Source organism: Octopus sinensis, linkage group LG3 (genome assembly GCF_006345805.1).
Source record: "Octopus sinensis linkage group LG3, ASM634580v1, whole genome shotgun sequence".
NCBI lineage: Eukaryota > Metazoa > Mollusca > Cephalopoda > Octopoda > Octopodidae > Octopus > Octopus sinensis.
In genome coordinates this window covers 131,763,339-131,786,923 of record NC_042999.1, presented here as the reverse complement: position 1 = coordinate 131,786,923, position 23,585 = coordinate 131,763,339, and the positions used below count along the sequence as shown (strand labels likewise).

Genomic DNA, 23,585 nt, shown 5'->3' with positions numbered 1-23,585 from the left:
CAAGGAAAGCCCCCGGCCCATCAGGAATCACCGCAGAGATGCTCAAAATATCTGGCAGTATCAGCTACAGCTTAGTCACCCGTATAGGCAACCAGGTAATACATAAAAGAGTCATACCCATTAACTGGCGTAGCAGCACAGTAGTCAATTGCTACAAAGGTAAAGGTGATGCATACAGAGGTATCAAGTTGTTGGATCAGGTAATGAAGGTCACAGAGAGGGTCATAGCCCAACTAATTAGGGAGAGAGTCTGCTTAGATGAGATGCAGTTTGGGTTTGTGCCAGGTAGAATCACCACTGATGCTATATTCCTGGTATGGCAACTGCACGAGAAATACCTAGCCAAAGATAAACCTCTATATTTGACTTTTGTGGACTTGGAGAAAGTCTTTGACAGGGTCTCCCGATCCCTTATCTGGTGGGCGATGCGGAAACTGGGGATTGATGAATGGTTAATAAGGGCTGTACAAGCCCTATACAGAGATGCCGTTAGTAGGGTTAGGATTGAAAATGAATATCATGAAGAATTCCGCTGTGTTGTGTTCTTGAGCAAGACACTTTATTTCACGTTGCTCCAGTTAATTCAGTTGTAGAAATGAGTTGCAACATCACAGGTGCCAAGGTGTATCGGCCGTTGCCTTTCCCTTGGATAACACTGGTGGTGTGGAGAGGGGAGGCCAGTATGCATGGGCGACTGCTGGTCTTCCATAAACAACCTCGCCCGGACTTGCCCTGGGAGGGTAACTTTCTAGGTGCAATCCCACAGTCAGTCATGACTGAAAGGGGTCTCAGCATACATATATATATATATATACATATATATATGTATATATATATATATATATATTATATACATATATATGTATGTACGTATATATATATATATATATATATATACATATATATGTATGTACGTATATATATATATATATATATATATATATATATATATATATATATGTATGTACCAGAAAGCAGAACCAAAATCGAAGTCGATCAACATCAATGGAAATTGTGGCTGTGATACCAGTGCCGGTGACAAGTAAGCGAACCGATAGTGGCCGTTGCTAACGCCGTCCTGACTGGCCTTCGTGCCGATGACATGTAAAAAGCACCATCCGTTCGTGGCCATTGCCAGCCTCGCCTGGCCCCCGTGCCGGTGGCATGTAAAAAGCACCATCTGTTCGTGGCCGTTGCCAGTGCCGCCCCTACTGGCCTCCGTGCCGGTGGCACGTAAAAGCACCATCTGTTCGTGGCCGTTGCCAGCCTCGCCTGGCCCCCGTGCCGGTGGCACGTAAAAAGCACCATCCGTTCGTGGCTGTTGCCAGCACCGCCCCGACTGGCCTCCGTGCCGGTAACACGTAAAAGCACCATCCGTTCGTGGCCGTTTGCCAGCTCCGTCTGGCACCTGTGCCGGTGGCACGTAAAAAGCACCCACTACACTCGCGGAGTGGTTGGTGTTAGGAAGGGCATCCAGCCGTAGAAACACTGCCAGATCAGACTGGGCCTGATGCAGCCTTCTGGCTTCACAGACCCCAGTTGAACTGTCCAACCCATAGCATGGAAAACGGACGCTAAATGATGATGATGATGATATACATATATATATGTATGTACGTATATATATGTATATATATATATATGTATATATATATACATATATATATATATATATATAATAATAATAAAGGTGGCTAGATGCGACTTAAATTGTCGCTAATAGTGACGTATATATGTATGTATGTGTATATGTGTGTAAATACCATATATTTATAAACACCATTCTTGACTTATTAAACATAATTCTTGACTTATTAAAATTAACTCCAATCTCTAGTGGATGTATCACAATTACTAAATGCCAGCTGAAATCAGCTCCACATTAGAGGGAAAGATAATCATGTAAATCAAGAATTCCATTCTACCAAGGAAAAGAATAGTCTTTTTGTAAATTACCTAGGCTTTAAATATATTCTACTCTTTTTCCTATATGTTTAAGTCGCTTGGAAACTGAAGATAAGGAAGGACAATTTGCTCCTGATATTTCAGATGGTACAGAACCATGTAAGAATGAATGCCAAGTGGAGAAAAAGTGTATGAGAAGGTTGAAACTGGAAAGATGAAGGATAGATTGATACAGAAAGGATCTTCTGAAACAAATAGGTTAAGCTGTCAGCGACATTATTTGCCATGTTGGTCAGTTTATAACCAAGAAGAATAGTGTCCCAAAAAATGAAATCTCAACTAGATCTGCCATCTTGCCTAGTTCAATCATTCCTTCCAGTTTTCATCCAATGTGCTGATCAGTTGTCACTGTTTCCACGTAAAATCTTTCTGGAACATTTGTTTCAAAAAACAGACTTTCAGCCATGAAACCAAACTGTGTATTCTTCATCTTCAAAGACTGATATTTTAAAACATGCTTCAAAATTTTGTGTTCTCTTAATTATTTTGTGAAAGACTTTTAATTCCTATCAACATTTGCCCATGTCCTTTGGTGTGTCTTGTTTCACACCATGACAATTTTCTTGCTGATGTCATCTGATGAGGCAGAAACATGTACCCACAGCTGTCTTCTTATGTCTGGACAATAAGCTTCTCCTTTTCCTTGGTGGCATGACATCTCATTGGAAATCAACTACACCATCTCCCCCTTTCTCTCTCCACCCCAAACAAAACACAGACATATAGTTGAAATAAGCACAGAAAACAAGTTATTGATATACTGAGTTATTGATATTTCAATATTTTCATTTGATGAATATGATCTGTAAAAGATCATTGAAACACATGTAATTAAACAAATGGAATATCAATAATTTGTTTTCAGTGTTCTATTCCAACTGTATGTGGCTCTTGTTACTATGTTATAGCCTGAATCCATATCTATGTTGCCTTACACAATGCATTATAGAAACACAGGAGTTTAACATAGTTTTAATATTGAGTCCTAATTCATATGGTACCATGTCATGCATTTTAGCACATCACTTACATGCACAGACACACACACACACACATGAGTGTGTGTAATTTAATGTACACAGGATTTAAAAGCAAAGTACTATAAGTTCCATACCTCTGATAATACAATAGTCGACAAGCTTGTATAGTGTTCCATATATTATTGAGAATTAATAAACATCACACACCTGCACACAAAATCCACACATCATTTTACATGTGAGTATGTGTGTGTAAGATGACAAGACAACTATTGAGTATAGGGTGACTACTCAGTCTAAATCTATAGTCATACTTTGGCAACATATGTTAAATTCAGTGGCTATGTATTCCTGTTGTACACTTGTGTCAATGGGATTGAAACTTTGAGACATCCAGAAGAAACTACTTTTGATGATGTCAAATGGATGATATTTCTGACAATTGATCAAAGGATATCACTGCTTGCCTTGATATGTGGAAGTTCTCCATTAAACAAAGTCTACAGTTTAGTTATCCATTCAAGTAATGAGTAGTCGTATTAATAACACAGTGTTATTGGAGGAAGTTTTAGATTCTTAGCCCTTGACTTTCTAGATGAATCAAGTCAGGGATATGAATTTTTCCTTAACCCTTTAGTGTTTAAACCGGCCATATCCGGCCAAAATATTCTACCTATTTTATGTTCAAACTAGTCAGATATGGTCATTCATAGCTACCTTATTGTGTCATTTTGAAAATAAACAATAACATCATTGAAATCTCAAAGCCATGAAATGATGCAAGATTAATTTTACATGGTGTGAACACATAAGCTTTACATTTGACAGAATAATCTGAATGCTAAAGGGTTAAATCTTTGATCTAAATAAGTGAAAATGCTGGTAGTAATGACACTTGAAATTGTTCACAATAATTCTTGTATAAATCTTTTCAATCTCATTCTGATATGATGGTTTATTAATCTCAAATAATATGAATGCCTACATTATACAGAAAGATTTTAAAGAGATATAACATAAATACTTTAAAAGCTTGACTTAATCAGTTTGCTAGACATAACACAAGATTTAAATACAAGGAAATACTACCAATATAGAAAACCAAATGAGGATACTATATATACTGTATTTATCTACAAAGGTTCTTACCACCCCTTAATCACGAATCTTACAATTTGAATAAGTGTATCTTTGAGCTGCCCTTGAACAAAATCATTTTTAACAGCACCACTCTCTACTATTCTGAAAAGCTAACTAGAAACAGCCCAAGTGAGACATTAGTGTATCTAGTGAACAACAAACCCATCCCACACCAGAATAGAAGCTAGAAGAAAGGAATCTGATTTACTTCACCATATAACTTGGATGATACTATAAACACTGCCAGAAACTTTCTATCTCTAGAAAAACAACGTTTTCCAGGATACACAAATATACTAGCCTTTTTGACATGTATATAATTAAGGTAGCTATTCTTGCCAGGACAGCATCAGTTCCCATGTCACCAGTACTTGTGCTGTTGAAATCTTGTTGAAAGCCAACTTGTGCTGTTGAAATCTCTCAAATTGCCCAGTCAGGAGATTCTGTTTTTCAAATGTACTTGTATATTGAACATCTATGACATCCTTAGTGTTGAATAGAATCACAGGAAACTCCACTGTGGACTTCTAAGTGTCACTATTGTCAGCATCTTCATTCATTTAGATCAAATTATCCTAATTTGTCAAGAAATTCAAGGACATCAACAATTTTCTTTAAAGCTGTTCTTTACTTCAAACGATAAAACTTATGGTTTTGTCTAACGAAAAAGCTCTAGATGTTAAAGCAGCCAATGCTAATCTTTAACTACTAGTCAGAAGCATTGTCCAATTGTTGTTTTCAGAAGTTTCTTCTGGGCGTCTGCTACCATATGCCTACATGCTCAACTCCCACTAACTCAAATTCATAGCCAGTGAATTTCACAAGTATCATAGAGCAGCTGTCCTTGACAACGTGTTTGATTTGGTAGTCTTCATTTATATTATAGTGGTACAGTAACCTTCAGCAATAAATTTGATTATATGACTCATTTTCACTGATGAGAAACAATCTGCCTTGTAGTTTGTGAATATAATTTATATTTACTACATACTGTTTTGTCAATAATTTAAAAACTTTTTGCATGAGAAACTCCAAATAACAATGGTGTGAATTACCAGCTGTGTTCCTTCAATAAGTGTAAATCCCACGCTATGTATTGAGTGCTTTTCTTTACTCTTGTTCATAAGCATACTTACATAAGTATACTTACTCCAATTTTGTTGAGCCCTATCTACAAAATAACAATAAATAACTGAAGATGGTGAGGTAAACCATCTTTAATTCTTTGAAGAATGCGTGTGTGTATGTGTGTGTAGAAGAAGAAAGCATTATCAAGTACATGTGTTGGAAACCTTTTTTCCATGGAAGGGAAACTACTGGGATATCAACACAATTACAAATCCAAAACATGGAAGTCACCGCATTACACAGGAAAAATAAAGGGCGTTGAAAAGTTCGCATTTATCTTCACCAGCCCATTTTTAAAAATGTAAGATTTCATTATATTAATAGTTCTTTCTAAAACAGTTTGAATAACTATACAAAACTCTTCAAATGATAATTCCCAAATGACCATATACTTTCAGGTAAAACAAAGAATTTACACAATCTGAACAAGACCATGAACTTTAAACTCCAGACAAACATCATCACTGATATATATATATATATATATAAAACAACCCCACTACAAAGAGTATCATAAATACAGAGGAGAATGAATTAGTTTCCCAATTAGAAAGAGATGTCCACATGGACAGTCTTGATATGCATACAAGCTACTTTACTTTTAAGGATCATAAGGCTAACTTCCTCTTCAACTTCAAACTAGGATAATCAACTCAGCATAAGTAAAATGGGAAGAATTTGCAAGCATATTTTCAACTTAGTTAACCTCAAAATTATAAGTATCACAAGACTGGAATAACGGAACTGCAGTACTACTGTCCTCAAGTGGATGTCATGGTACTGAAAACAAATTCTCTGGCAGATTCACCTAATTCAATATTGTTGACTGTTATTGTTCTATATCTAAATCTCCAGTTGAGAAAGCTTGTATAACAACATTAATGATTTATGAATCTCCCCCCACTTTAAACCCTGGATTTTGAGAAATGATTCATTATAATTAATTATCTAGACACCAGAATAACAATGACTGCTAGAAAGTCACTGTTGTTCCATGATAATTCCTACTGGGTTGAAAGGGAAGGTGATGCTTTGTTCTACATCTCCATGGGGAGGTATAATAGAGCTAAAGTGGCTGAACTTGTTGGGTTGGTTTCTTATGATATATTCAGAAAGTACACTATCCCATATTTCTGGAAGTTACAGAGATGAAAATATATTAATTTCATAAAATAGGAGCAGTCATACCATGGACAGATGTACAAAGTATTCAATATAAATATTAAAGAAATTTGGCTTAACCCTCAAACTGCTCTGCATAATTAAATTTCATGGTTGTTTCTGTCATGATGTTAATTATCTACCAAAAAATATAATTAGTATTTTTAATGAGTCATGTTGCCTTATAATAAAATATGACATGCCTCAACAAGAAACAGATTTGCATAAAAAAAATCATTTTGAGGAGTTAATGCTAATAAAAAATTTTTGAGAGGATTTCCTTATTAAGTGGATTAAATGTAAACATTAGCACTAACTTAATGATAGTCAACATTGTAAACATAACAAATACGATATTTAAATACAAGCAAACACAATTCTGAATATGCATACATCTATACCAGCTTACTACCCATCCTACTGACAGAGAGAATTCATTGTAAACAAAAATTCTTGTTTCATAGCTTAAATGAATATTCAAATAACTTTAGTTGAATTAACAATGTCAATAATTTCTTTAAATATGTGCATACATTTTCCTGTGTATGTACACATTTCTGCATTTACATACATCTGCGGAAGCATATGTATGCATGTGTATAAGTTTCATGTACAGTCTTAATCAAAAGTTTGAATGCAAAGATGAAATCTAGTATTTTTCAAAATATGCTTTGATATAAAGATAATTAATTATTTACTAGATATTTGCAAGTAATTAAAGTTAATTCATTAATATTACTTATGATATATGAATGATGAACTATTATTTCATACTTTTATTTTCTCTTTGGCATTTCTGATATTGCAAGATATATCAATATTTTATTATCTTGTTTTTATTATTTTCATACATGAATGTTGTTAACAGTGACTTCAAAGTGTCAGCCAGCCACCATTGTTGGACAATGGCTTAGCTGGTCGAAACTTTGAAATCACAGTCAACAACATTCTTGTATAAGAATAATAAATTTGTACTTTACAAAAATATAGAGTAACCCATCAGATTAATGTAAAATTGTTTTTAACCCTTTAGCATTTAAACTGGCCATATCCAACCCAAATATTCTACCTAGTTTATGTTCAAGCCGGCCAGATCCAGCCTCTCACACCTATTCTACAGTGTGATTCTAAAAATAAGCAGTCACATCATCAAAATCTCGAAGCTACAAGATAATGCATGGTCAATTCAAAACAATGTGAATAAATATGCATTGTATTTAACAGAGTAATCTGAACATTAAAGGGTTAATATATTTCATTATTTAGCTTATTTATAGTCTTACAAAAACATTGGGGGTTAAAATTGTTACTTTATTTGACTGATGTCAAATAAGATATCAACTAAGTATTTGCCAGTATTGTCCAAAAAACTTTGACTTTATAACATCAGTGAAGTGAATATATATCGTGAAGTAGATGATTATATGATTCATTATCTATGTGTTGCTGTGCCCATTTATAGTTAGCAGTTCATATAATCATAGTAACAATAGTGAAATGCTGCAGACTTCGAACTAGTTACAAGATGTCAAGCAAAAAGAAAGCTAAAGTCTAGGTGTAGCTGTGTGGTAAGAAGTTTGCTTCTCAACCACATGGTTCCAGGTTCAGTCCCACTATGTGACACTTTAAGCAAGTGTCTTCTACTATAGCCTCAGGCCAACCAAAGCCTTGTGAGTGGATTTGGTAAACGGAAACTGAAAGAAACCCATTGTATGAATACATACATACATATATATGTGTGTGTCTTTGTGTCTGTTCCCCACCACCACTTGACAACCAGTGCTGGTGTGTTTATGTCCTCATAACTTAGTGGTTCGGCAAATGACACCAATAGAAAAAAAAACAGCCTTTAAAAAAATTAAGCCTTGGGGTTGATTCATTTGAGTAAAAATTTTTCAAGGCAATGCCCCAGCATGACCACAGTCTAATGACTGAAACAAATAAAAGATAAAGAAAACTATCTGTGACCATCTGCAAATTTGCTGGAATCTTAAAAATTTGAACTGAGGAGGACTGCTTTAAAGTTATGTTTAATGACCAAATATTCATATGTTCATTACATTTAATGATCCTTTTGTTTGTCACTCATCAATCTCGAGTAAGCACTTGTTTGTCACTCATCAATCTTGAGTAAGCACTTGTAAGAATCAAGCAATGCCCATCCATATGAAATGAGGAGGAACATTTCTGAAAAGAGAAGAGTTGGTTTTTGATAATACCTCAAGTAAAGTAAGTAGTCTTGAGTCTTAAAACTAATATGGCTGGTTACCTGGTTTCTGTGGTATGTAAGTGACCAGGATCACAACATTCTTCACTGAATGGGATGCCAGTATGTCACAAGGTTTACTCATTTACAGCTGAGTGGGCTAGAGTAATGTGAAATGAAGTGATTTTCTCAAAAACACAACATGCCACCTGGTCCGAGAATTGAAACCACAGTCTTGCGATCATGAATGCACCACTCTAGCCACTAGGCTATGTGCATAACTATAATACCTATTTGGGTATTCTGATGAAGTTGCCTACTCACATGGTCACCCATAATTGCACTACATTTGCACTTCCAACAGGAAGGGGCAACCACCATTCAATAACATGCATACAATACTGGCATAGAACCAATTATATTACACTAAATGGCCAGGATCATCTTCTGACTTGAACCCTATAGAAAATGTATGGGATCACAAGGAGATGAGTAAACAATAAACAATTAAGTTTTATAAGCTTAAAGCTTATAAGCAATCACTGTGTATTAACTAAAGACACTAGTCTAATATTGGGGCATATAAGCCCTCAATGAAAAAAAAAAGTAGGTTTTCTGGTGTAATGGTAGCACACTTGAAAACATAGAGGTGTGGGTGTGAGTCCCGTGTGTTTGATAAACCCACTTTTTTCCATCAAGGGCTTATATGCCCAAATATTAGACTATTTACCTTGGTCAATGCATGGTGATTGTTTATAAGCTGTAAGCTTATAAAATATTATTGTTATTATTTACAAATTTGTAAAACTCAGCACTGCCTATCAAATCATTGCAGTTTGTTTATAAAAGTAATTGAGTGTTTTAGGAAAATTGGGGGGACTTCATTTCATCAAGATACAGAACAGCAAGCTTGTTACTCGTTAGATCATAAAGTAAAGAACTCAGCATGGCTGATGTAACAGAGTTAAATAAGAATGTCTAAGAAAGAAGCTAATAAGGATAATGACAAGCTTTGTTGTGAATGAGTATGTCTTTATGTTTATTTGAGTGTCTCTTTGGTATGTGCATACGTATTTTTTTAGATGTATGTCAAAAGAAAAGAAAAAGTTCAACAGAGTTAAAGTAGACTAATTGTTTCAAAAGTCTAATTACAACTAGTAACACCTGCCAAAAAACATCATGTGTGTGCGTGCACACACACACACACACACATTCAACATTCACACACACACACATACACACATTCAACATTCACACACACACACATATACACATGCATGTGAAATTCCAGGTATTGTGGAAAACAGCAATAAAATTTTCTTTGTATACGTTGGTGACATAAAATACATAAAAATTTATAAATATTCTCAATTATATACAAAATTGTCTGAACTAATGAGTGTTGAAGGTGTATTATGATTTACCTGTGATGATGTGTATGTGTGTACACACACACACACATATATATATATATATATACACACACACACATATATACATGCACACAATATAAATCAGAGTTTACTGTCAAATAACTGTGCTTCTAAAAAATTGTCACTTTGATTGAAAAAACAAAATATAGATGGATTTATGCAATAAGAGCTTTTTATAAAAAAAAAATGTGTCAGACATCTTTTATCCTTTACTTGTTTCGGCCATTATACTGTAGCCATGCTTGCATGTGTATATATATATCTACCATTTACCATTTACTTGTTTCAGTCATTTGACTGTGGCCATGCTGGGGCACTGCCTTGAAGAGTTTTAGCCGAACGAATTGACTCCAGGGCTTATTTTTTTAAGCCTAGTACTTATTCTATCAGTTTCTTTTGTTGAACTGCTAAGTTATGGGGAGATAAACATCAATTGTCTAGTGTGGTAGGCTGATGAACACACACAGACACACACACATGTAGGGTGCATGGCCTAGAGGCCATGCAGTTGCAATCATGACTGCTAGATCATGGGTTCGATTCCCTGACTGGGCAGTGTTCTTGAGCAAACATGCTTCATTTCACATTGCTCCACTCCCTCTTTCGATCAGTGGGGAATGTTGGCCTGGTTGCCTAGCGAGACGGGTGATGTTATTTGAAGGCTAAAACAATCCAAAAGCACATTGTGACCAACAATGTGTAACAACATTTGGTCGGTCACATTACACACACACACACACACACACATATATATATAAGTTCAATTAAAGGTTAAATACCTCGTTAAGGGATAATAATATCCAATGAATTTACAGGTTTATTACCTATTATTTATTTTGAATATTAGATTTAATATTAAAAAATAAAGTAATTAAATAAACCAAGGTTGATATCTATTTAAGAAAATTAAGAAAATAGAGATAAATCAATTAATAATTATATTTATTAATTACAAAAATAGGCATAATCTCTGACAGTTGTTTCAATTCAAACTTTAGAAATTAATCAAAATAATTAAATCATTATAAAGTTGAACCTCGTTGGAAGTAGAAAAAGATATACTATTACATTTTTATATTTTTTAAGTGTTAAGTGTACGGAGCAGTGGTATGCTCCGTACACTTAACACATAGAAATATAATGTAATGGTATATTGTTTTTCTACCTCCAACGAGATTCAACTTTCTAATGATTTAATTATTTTAATTAATTTCTAAAGTTTGAATCAAACAATTGTCAGAGATTATGTCTATTGTTGAAATGAATAAATATAATTATTAATTCATTTATCTCTATTTTCTTATTTTTCTTATATATATATATATATTACGAAGATGTACTTGCAAAACGAGTGACTTGATCTGAGATCATGTGCTAGAATGAAAACAATTGCAGCATGGAAGACCGCGACCTTTGTGCAGCACAACGCTTTGTCAGTGAACAGGTTGCGGTCTCAAAGCGACGGAAATATTTTGACAAATTAAATTTAAATGTTGAAGTGAATCTAACGGTTTTGTGTGTTTCTTAAATGGCTTATAAACACCTTCCACGCTGCAATTGTTATATATATATATATATACGTTGGGCTTCTTTCAGTTTTCATCTACCAAATCCAATCCACTCACAAGGCTTCGGTTGTCCCAAGGCTATTGTAGAAGACACTTGCCCAAGGTGCCAAGCAGTGTGGTTAAACTGTGAACCATATGGTTGGGAAGCAAGCTTCTTACCATGTCTGCCTCTAATGTACATAAATATTTTGTCTGTATAAGTGTGTATTGTGGACAATCTATTGATAGATGAGTGTGCACAGACAGTATATGTTCACATGTTTATAGAATCTTATCTATGTTTGCATGTGGTGTGTAATCTTTTGATAGATATATATAGTAGAGTACACATATGTAAATGAGATGTAAATGTAATCTGATGACCACCCACTAATTTTTTCACTTACTCAGTCTGTCTGTCTCTCTCATCCATTCTTTTTATTGCCCTCCAACCCTTCCCCATTTGCTTCCTCTTTTTCTTTTCTCTGTCACACTCCTTTCTTACCTTACCTTTTTTCGTCTTTCACCTTTACAGCTTACTTATTATAACCTGTTATGATTTGTTTTGGGTGGAGGGACACAGACTTACTGCAAATTTACAAACACATACACTTTAAGGGAATTGTGAAAGGCCTGGTTAGAGGCCCAACCTTCCTATTTCTTTTACAGGGCTTAGAAAAACCGAAGGACTGCTGCAATAAGAGTGTGAATCTGAGAGGGGAATATGTTGAGTAAAATCATAATTAACTGATCCTCCAGTATTTTCTTTTACTCAAGCTAGGAACTTTTCAGCGCCCATCGTATGTGTGTGTGTGTGTATGTGTGTGTGTGTGTATATATATATATGAGTGGTTGTGTGGTAAGTAGCTTGCTAACCAACCACATGGTTCTGGGTTCAGTCCCACTGCGTGGCATCTTGGGCAAGTGTCTTCTGCTATAGCCCCGGGCCGACCAATGCCTTGTGAGTGGATTTGGTAGACAGAAACTGAAAGAAGCCTGTCATATATATGTATATATATATGTGTGTGTGTGTGTGTGTTTGTGTGTCTGTGTTTGTCCCCCTAGCATTGCTTGACAACCGATGCTGGTGTGTTTACGTCCCCGTCACTTAGCGGTTCGGCAAAAGAGACCGATAGAATAAGTACTGGGCTTACAAAGACTAAGTCCCAGAGTCGATTTGCTCGACTAAAGGCGGTGCTCCAGCATGGCCGCAGTCAAATGACTGAAACAAGTAAAAGAGTAAAAAGAGTATTATATTCATTTTTACATCTGTTTTCCATTCTGGACAGTAAAACAGGATCCAATAGATCCTAGGACCATGTCTCTCTCCAGTCTTAGTTTTGGCAAGATTTCTACAATAAGAAACTCTTCTCAACACCAACCACCTTACAGAGTGTACTAGGTGCTTTTCCTATGATACCAGTACTAGCAAGGCTGCCTTGTAACTTGCATGACTTAAGATCCCCAACAGAGAGGAGGAATAGGAGATACAGTAGTTGCTTACACAAGGTGTTCAGATGTTAATATAGGATAAAAGTAGAGGTAAATTTACAGTAGAAGAAATTCGTGGATACTTCACATTTTAACATGGGTGAATGGCATGGCTTGAGATGTGCCACAAAGGGAGATAATTGTGGGGGTGACATGGTACCAGAATATGAAGGCAAGGAGATATGTATAAGACGACTACAAGGGAGCATGGAGGTAGGAGAATCAGCAGAGGTGGGTTAGGTGGCAACAGTGTTAGATAAGAGTGAAAGATGGATATAAATATAGAGTGGAGGTGGTCAGATGTATATAGGAAGTGAATGTAGTTAATGGTGAACAAAGGTGGGGGTAAGTGATCGAAAATACGAGTGGGGGGGGGATGTTAGGAATGATGGACAGATGTCAACAGTGAGTAGCTCAGAGAAAAGGGAGTAGTGAGTGGTAGTACAAAATTGGTAATATGAAAAGCTTTGTAGTAATGGGCTCAAATTCCATTACTTACAGCACCAGATTAATACAGTGGATTGGAGAAGGATGGAGAGATTCAGTGACAGGGAGACTAAGGGTGGGGGTTAAAGGCTGCAAGAATATGGGAGGGGGAGTGAGAGATTGATAAAACAAGGGTGGTGGGGTAACTATAAGTTTGTGGAAGGGGCCTGGGTTTTCTGGGTGGGGAGACAGGGAAAGAGAATACATGTGTACACACACACACACCACACAAGTGGGTGCTGAAAACGTCCTGGCTTTAAGGGTTTTGTGAAAGGCCTGGTTGGAGGCCCAACCAAACCTGAAAGGATAAAAAGTATTGTGTGTATATGTGTGCATGTGTGTATGTATGTGTGTGTGTGTATGTATGTATGTATGTATGAATGTATGTGTGTATATATATATATATATATATATATATATATATATATATATGTATGTATGTATGTATGTATGTATGTACACATATAATGTGTGCATGTGTATATAAGTGTGTTCATATGTATATATGTATACATATATATATTTATACACACAAGGTAGTATTGAAAAGTTTCTGGCTTTAAGGATATTACAAAAGGCCTGGTTGGAGGTCTAAACTTCCGAGTTCTTTTATAGGGCTTAGAAAAACTGAAGAACTGCTGCAATAAGTGTGTGAATCTGAGAGAAGAATATTGATTGATTGATTGATTCTAGTTTCAGCTCATGAGCTGTGGCCATGCTGGGGCACCGCCATTTGGTGTTGCAACTTGGTTTTACTTCACGAAAGCTTTTTAGCAACTGCCATTTGGTGCATGAGAGAGTTCGATGCAGCTGCCCTCATCTGCACCTCCTGCCGTGAAGTTGGTTCATCTGGGACACCTGACAGGAAGAGATCCAGTTCCATTTTAAAGACATCTGCATCCACCCCATGCAGGTCTCTCAGGTTCTTCGGGAGGATATTGAAGAGCTGTGTGCCACGGAAGCCCAGGCTATCACAGTATCTTGTCCTACATCTTGATGGCAAATTTGGAGGCCTAGGCACCACGCAGTGGCGCCCAGTTCTGGCATTTGTGTAACTCTCGATGCCAAAGTTTGGGACATGTCCCTCCAGGATCTTCCAGATGTATATTATGGCATATCTTTCCCGCCTACGCTCCAAGGAATATAGTTTTAATCTCTTGAGTCTTTCCCAGTAGCTTACATTCTGCATAGAGGCTATCTTCTTCGTGTAGCTACGCTGGATCGCCTCGAGCTCTGTGATCAACTTGACACTGGATGGTGACCATAACTGAGAGCAATAGTCAAAGTGGCTTAGGACAAGTGTCCTCCAGAGGACCATCATAGTTTCTTGTTCTCTTGTTCTAAAGGTTCTGAGAATCCATCCGGCCAGTCGTCTACATTTCATTGCCAATTTAGCAACATGAACATGAAAGGTTGCGTCATCACTCATGTAAATACCCAGGTCACGCACTGATTGTGCCTCTGGGATTGCTATTCCTCCGGGTCCAGTGTATTCATTGGGTATTGCATTTAGTTTTGCATGCTGATAGTATAAAGCTTGAAACTTTTCAGCATTGAACTGCATGCTATTCTTTTCAGCCCACTTGTATATTTCGTCCAGCTCACATTGCAGGTGCTTAGTGTCTTCAGGGTTCTGTATTGCCTGTGAAACTTTTGTATCATCTGCATAACTTGTGATCGTGGCTCTCTGCGTGGCTGAGGGCATGTCTGAGAGGGCCATTATGAACAGTAGTGGTCCCAAAACAGTGCCCTGCGGAACACCGCTCACTATTTGTGTGTTAATGGAAGTGGCCCCATTGGCTGCTACCACCTGACTTCTATTCTTCAGAAAGTCATGAAGCCATTCTCCCAATTTTCCAACTATGTTTGATAAACTCATAAATAACTGATCCGCCTGAATTTTCTTTTACCCAAAACCAGGATCTTTTCAGTACCCGCCTTGTGTGAGTGTATGTATATATATATATATATATATATCTATATCTGTAAATGTAATATGTGACAATTATTTGGTAGCCATGATAAAACTCCGAGTTTCAGATGCCAAGGTGGAAATCCAAGCCGCCATCTCTTCAGCTATCCGGCCATCGGAAAAATACTTTCATAGCATTTTTCCGATGGCCAGCTAACTGAAGAGATGGCAGCGTGGATTTCCACCTTGGCATCTGAAACTCAGAGTTTTATCATGGCTACCAAATAATTGTCACATATTACATATACAGATAAATTCCTCTATTTACATAATATCAAGGTCTCTTTCATTCTTTTGTTGTCTTACCATTTTTATCAATATAAATATATATTTCACTGATTAATGTTATATACCAATATAGCAATGTTTTTCATAAGCATAACAAACATTTGAAGATACTATCACTTTTAAATATATTTGTATAAATAATTTTATAGTTCTCATAAATATCATCTGAAACTTCAAAATACTCCACATATCTATTTCTGTTCAAAATACTAAATAAAGCATTTCCTTTCTTTAAATAAATCTGAAGGCAAGCTGATTTACTGTACACTTAACAGAACGATTGACTATATATATATTATAGGTAATTTGCAGAAGTATTTAGCATTATCAGATATTATCTACAGTATAACTAAGTCATTTACATGCAGTATACGGTCATTTTGTCATTATCTAGAATCTAATTATACATTATCTTTTTCTTAAATGTCAGATATGAAGACGCAGAGGCTACAGCATAATAAACAAAACAGTTAGAGATTTATTGCTAGTTTAACACAAGAAAAATTATGACCTTTAGAATGACATTATTTTCAGCCACACAATGTAGAATGTTATAATGTTGACTACAACTAAATTGTATGTAAGTATGTATGTATGGTTCTCTTCTATTTCTAATTACTTGATATCTTCCTGTATGGAAGGAGCAGGTTTCTAACAAAAATACAAAGCTCTATTGTCGGAATGTAGAGAACAAAAAAAATTTACATTTTCAACTTGAGAAAATCCTTGAAAATTGTTACAGACTGTATTTTTAACGTGCAAGTTAGCTGGTTAATTCCATCTTCTCAAAAACCTCCGCTTATGATTGCCATTAAAACATTTAATGACTGTATATATGTCAGAGTTAACTATATATTTTTTAATACATTAGTATAACAGAAAATTCATTTCAGAGCAGATTATTTCAACAAATGAATTGTCAAACAACATGGAAAGAAAAGTACTAAATAGTTCTTTGACCAAAAGGAAGATAAAGGTGGGTCAACTTACAAAATATGGCTTAGCTTAGACAGCGTCACCCAGTGTTATAACAGTTCAAACAGCTGCAATTTATGCTTATCTGAAAAATATGATATTATAAATCATCTACACCATTCATAAGTAATAATAATAAAAGAATTAAGTTTATATTGTAACATGGTTCAATATTCTTGCAATTCCTTTTCAAGACATTGGTGAAGGTACACATGTGACACATCATATTTTCTTTTGAATTTCCAACTACTGTAAAATTCTGTTAAATATTAGTGTGTCCTCATTCTTTGGCACTAGTGGGAAGTATCTACACATATTTTTCACGTGCGTATCACTATGCGCCTTCACTAGTCAGTTAAGGTGAGACAGTGTCATGTGACAACTTGCTGGGGCTGCCTGCTGGAGTCTATGCGGCAGGTATTTAAAGGGAGAAATTTGACAAGGCAAGAGGCCAGGGAATAGAGGAAAGAAGACGTGCACCCAACACCAGAGCTGAAGACACCTCCGAAAGTAGGGGCCCTGCCACATTAAAACGGTAGAGGAGTAGGGGCTGAAACCGGACATGGTTCCTCCTGATGATGTCTTGAGCTAACTGGATCCTATAAAAGAGCTGTTGTGGTAGCAGACCACGAAACACGGTTGTAATTCCCCCCCAGGTAAATGTAAATGGAATGGTACTGGTGTGGCTGTGTGGCTAAGAAGTTCACTTCCCAAGTACATCGACTTTCTGGTTCAGACCTACTAAGTGGCACCATAGGCAGGTGTCTTTTATATAGCCTTGACTGACCAAAGCCTTGTGAGGAATTTGATAGATGGTAATTGAAAGAAGCTTATCATGTGTGTTTGTGTGTGTATATATATATAATTTAGAGAAAAACCTCTACTAAACAATTCAATAATGAAAGATGTTATTCACATCATATAGAAAACATATACTATAAAAACCTAATTCTAAAAATCAATAACATACAAAAACAGAAATCCTTCGATAAGATAAGTTATGTTTTTATTTTAAGAAATATTGTTAAATGTTTTTCGATTATTTATAGTTAATACACGTAATTTTCTATATTTATTTGATAATTAGTATAAGTTAAGATAAGCATATTTATTCTATTATTATTTTTTATTATTATTATTTTAGACCTGATGAGTGACTATATTTTTAAATAGAATTAATTTTAGATCGAATTGATTTTATTATTATTATTATTATTATTATTATATTATGATTCCGTATTATCTGATAGTTGATGAATGATTTAGATATATTTCTCCATTTTCTCATTTTGTATATAAATATATATATATATATATATATATAAACATGTATATATACATATATGTATATAAACATATATGTATAACAACATATATGTATATACTGGCTTCTAGGCCGGTGGCACATAAAAAGCACCATCCGAACGTGGCCAATGCCAGCGCCGCCTTGACTGGCTTCTGTGCTGGTGGCACGTTAAAAGCACTAACCAATCGTGGCTGCTGCCAGACTCCCCTGGCACCCACTACACTCACAGAGTGGTTGGCATTAGGAAGGGCATCCAGCTGTAGAAACACTGCCAGATCAGACTGGAGCCTGGTGCAGCCTCCTGGCTTCCCAGACCCTGGTTGAACCGTGCAACCCGTGCTAGCACGGAAAATGGACGTTAAACGATGATGATGATGATGATGATATATGTATATATACATATATATATGTGTATATGTACATATACACACACATATATATATGGACTTTTTCTATATTTCTGATGAAGAGCTCTGCTCGAAACATGAAATCCTCTTTCTTTTCTTTCCTTTCCTAAGCATCCAATAACACTGTACTTATTCCATGCCCTCGCATTGTTGTTTTCTCTTGCTTGTTAGTTTTTGGATTGAATACATATATATACACATATATATGTATATATACATATGTATATATACATATATATATATACATATGTCCAACCCATGCTAGCATGGAAAGCGGACGCTAAACAATGATGATGATATATGTATACAAATATGTATATATACAAACATATATGTATACATATATGCATATATACATACATATATGTATACATATATGTATATATACATACATATATGTATACATATATGTGTGTATATATATATATACATATATGTATATATGTATGTATACACATATATGTATGTGTATTTATATACATATATGTATGTATATTTATATATACATATATATATACATACATATATGTGTATATATATACATACATATATGTGCATATATATACATACATATATGTGCATATATATACATACATCTATGTGCATATATATATATATATATATATATATATATATACATTAACACGTTGCAGACATAGACCAAGATAACTTTCGCCCACATATATACACCATACATATGTACACACACCATGTAAAAAAGCACACCTCAACTGCTATACACAGCACACACATTACAGACATACATACTTACACATGCACACACTCACACACATCCACCATCGCTTCACAACCGATATTGGTGTGTTTACATCCCCATAACTTAGTGGTTCAGCAAAAGACACTGATAGAATAAGTACTAGGCTTACAAAGAATAAATACTAGGTTCAATTTGTCTGACTAAAAGTTGTGCTTCAGCACGGCCGCCGTCACATGACTGAAAGAAGTAACAATAAAAAACAATGCCATTTTAATCCAGAGCAACACTGGGTATTTGTGCTAGTATATATATATAAACATCACAAACATATATATTCACACACCCCATGCACACAGGTTGTGCCAGCCCAGACTGAAACAATAGCTAGCAATTATTAAACATGGAAAGTGAGCGTTTATCTCAGTGCATTATAAAAATGCTAATTCAATGCATTGAATTCAGTGTATAAATTTAGTAAACGGCTACTTTTTAGATGTGAGGCATGCAAAATTTTCACTACTGACTTTCATGTTTATTGCACAGCATATGTAAGTAAAGCCATCAATCCCACATACCATGAGCTCAACTCCAGAATGAATTGAATATAATGTCCCAAATATAGAAATAATTCTACTTTGCCTGAGTGTTATATTGCCTTTCTGTTTGCCTCTGTTGATTAAGCAAATACTGGTTTCAAATTTTAGCACAGATGCCGGTGTGGCTGTGTGGTAAGATGCTTGCTTCCCAACCACATGGTTCTGGGTTCAGTCCCACTGCGTGACACCCAGGGCAAATGTCTTCTACTATATGCTCAGGTCAACCAAAACTTTGTGAGTGGATTTGGTAGATGGAAACTGAAAGAAACCAGTTGTGTGTGTATAAATATATATATGTGTGTGTGTCTTTGTGTCAGTGTTTGTTCCCCATCATCACTGTTTGACAACTGGTGTCGGTGTGTTTACATCCCTGTAACTTAACAGTTCGGCAAAAGAGAATGATAGAATAAGTACTAGTCATAACACATAAGTCCTGGTGTCAATTTGTTTGACTAAAACCCTTCATGGCCTCAGTCAAATGACTGAAACAAGTTTTTAAAAGAACTGTTAGTATGCTGGGCAAAATGCTTAGCACCATTTTGTCCATTTTCACCTTCCGAGTTCAAATTCCACTGAGGTCAATTTTGCCTCTCATCCTTTAAGGGTCATTAAAATAAGTACCAGTAGTGCATTGTGGAGTTGATATAATTGACTTTCCACTTTTCCTGAAATTGCTGGCCTTATACCAAAGTTTGAAACCAATTATTACTGCATTTGGCTGCTTACAGAGTGAAACATTTTTGTAAAAAAAAGAAAAAAAAAAGAAAAAGAAAAAAACCACAAAAAAAAAAAAACAGTGTCTTATAAACACAAGGTCATGGTTTTAGTGGTGAACAAATTGTAGTTCAGGTGCTGCAGCATTCCATATAATGAATTGCAAACAATTCTCTCACAAAACTTATTCCCAGAGTTGTTAGTAAGCATTTTCAAAGGTAACAATGTATATTAATAGTATTTACTTCATATAAAATAGCACCAATTAGGAAAATTAAATTACGACACTTGATCAAAGATGTAAAAACAACTAGTAGCTGGTTGTATACTAAACTTTTTATGTTCTGCATCACATTAGTGTGAAGCCAGCGATCATGAAAACACAATACCTTCTTATAAAACTTTGTATGCAATATTTGTTTAATTGATAGAAAAAAAAGATCTATTTTTGGTTGAACATAGGTTAAATCAGACTTTTTCCATAAAACAGTTTAACTTACATGACAATATTCATTTTATTTGATAGACATAAATCAATCTATTTTTGGTTGAACACTCACTCAAGTTTAAAATATTCAGGTTTTTATCATCTTCACATAATGACCTTGCAAAGAAGTGGTGCCTACACAATTATTTTTAAGCTATAACTAATAACATATAAATCCTTTCTAGGATAAGCATAAGGTCTTAAATTTGGGGAGATGGGATTATTTGAGTACACTGACCCCAGCACTTGACTGGTACTTATTCTACTGACTCCAAAAGGATGAAAAGCAAAGTCAACCATGGTAGAATTTGAGCTCAGGGCATAAAAATATACAGAATTACACTAGGCATTATTATGTTCAGTATGCTAATGGTTCTGCCAGTTTTCTGCCTCACTAATACCATATAAATGATATTCATATGTGTAGAACAATAAGTGTAAGTATAGTTGTAAGTTAATGAGTTTATTATACCACCACACGATTTCAAGTTCAATCCCATTGTGTCGCACCTTGGGCAAGTGTTTTCTTTAAAGCCCTCTCCTCATTCCAACCACCATGGTTGAACAATATTTCATGTAGGAAATTTGATCCACAGAAACTGCAAGGAAGTCCATGGTGCATGTTTATTTGTTCATGCGTTTGTTTGTCTCTACATATCTTTCTGTCATTGATATTGCTTAATTTTCCATAAAATCATTCCATTTTCAATCTCCATTCTGTCAACACCTCAAATGTAAAATTCTTCCCTGAAGATAGAGGCTGGTGGTATCCAATGATGGAATCAAGTTACAAGCATTATTTTGGACCACCAAGCTCCCAGAAACAGCTGTTGAACTTGTAAAACTCCTACTCAAACCCCTTCATTTCTGATATTTCCTTCCTGTGTAAGTCAGACTTTTTTTATATGTATACATATGTACATTCTTTGTATTAAATGTATTTAACATTTTTTGTATATCCACTTGCCTAACTTGCTTGTCCTTACATTTACTCTATATATATATGTGTGTGTGTGTAATGTATGTCCCTCTCTCTCTCTCTCTCTCTCTCTCTCTCTCTCTATATATATATATATATATATATATATATATATATATATATATATATATATATATATATACATGTTTCATATATGGGTAGAGGACATAAAAAAAACGTTGAACACAATGAGAAATGAAAACAAAAACATAGAAACAAAATTTCTTTTCAAACAACGAAAAAAACAGAGTACAAGACATACAACACAAGGAATATTCCCCTTCTTCAGTTGTCCCTGTTTCATCTAAAACACATTTCAAAGGTAAAACACGGAGTTGATGAAACAGGGACAACTGAAGATGGGGGAATATTCCTTTTGTTGTATGTCTTGTACTCTGTTTTTTTTCGTTGTTTGAAAAAAGGTTGTTTCTATGTTTTTGTTTTTATATTTTCGTTTCTCATTGTGTTTAACATTTTTTTTGATGTCCTGTACCCATATATGCATGTATATATACATATATATGTAGGTATGTACATATATGTATGTATATATGCATATATTTATATATTATTTATATTATTATATGATTGAACGCCATGCATCCTCCTTTTCCAAGTAAGTTTTATCTCTCTCTCTCTCTCTCTCTCTCTCTCTCTCTCTCTTCTCTCTCTCTCTCTCTCTCTCTATATATATATATATATATATATATAATAATAATATTAGGGAGTATAATTCAATTTAGTATTAAATCAAATTTCACAGAATCAATATATAAATATAAAATATGAATTAGAGATAAAACTACAATTATGCAACTCAAACAGTGATAGACATAAACCAATACATAAATAACAAATAATATATATAATTAATATATATATATATATATATATATATATAATATATATATATATATAATATATATATATATATATATTATATTATATATATATATATATTAATGTCTATCACTGGTCACAATGCGCTTTGCATTGTTTTAGCCTTCAAATGATGTCACCCCCCACTGGCTAAGCGAGCAGGCCTACAGAAGAAAGAGTGAGAGAAAGTTATGGCAAAAGAGTACAGCAGGGATCGCCACTACCCCCTGCTGAAGCCTTGTGGAGTTTTAGGTGTTTCCACTCAATAAACACTCACAACACTTGGTCTGGGAATCGAAACCGTGATCCTACGACCGCGAGTCCACTGCCCTAACCACTGGCCCATTGCGTCTCCACATGTACATGTATATATGTATATATATATATATATATTATATATATATATATATATATATATATATATATATATATATATATATATATGATATATATATATATTTATCATACATATGTGCATAATACAAATATTTTTAATACTTTTTAGATGTAAGATGAGCCTTACACAAATACAATAGTGAATATTCCAGATGTTCAGTCAACCGAATGACTTGCTCATTGTACAATGCAGTGTCTGAGTAACTCACAGGCATATGTACTCTTAAGGTAATATGCAGACAGAATATGAATGACACTAACAGGTTTGGCCCATTGAATTATAGATGTTAGAGCTTTTGATGGGTTTCCACACAGGTTTTGTTTACAAAAT

The 23,585-nt window shown here is 34.9% G+C and overlaps 1 protein-coding gene across 4 annotated transcripts in view; it reads right to left on the bottom strand.

Annotated features, from left to right (window-relative positions):
- Positions 1 to 23,585, bottom strand: part of LOC115209825 — a 162,281-nt gene that overhangs the window by 37,466 nt on the left and 101,230 nt on the right. For 2 of the 4 annotated variants that reach the window (XM_029778384.2, XM_029778385.2), the window contains exon 2: positions 16,788 to 16,857. The exons of the other annotated variants lie outside the window; for them this stretch is intronic. The gene's annotated coding sequence lies outside the window, so the exon portion shown is untranslated. The remainder of the gene's footprint in view (positions 1 to 16,787; positions 16,858 to 23,585) is intronic. 4 annotated transcript variants of the gene reach the window in all.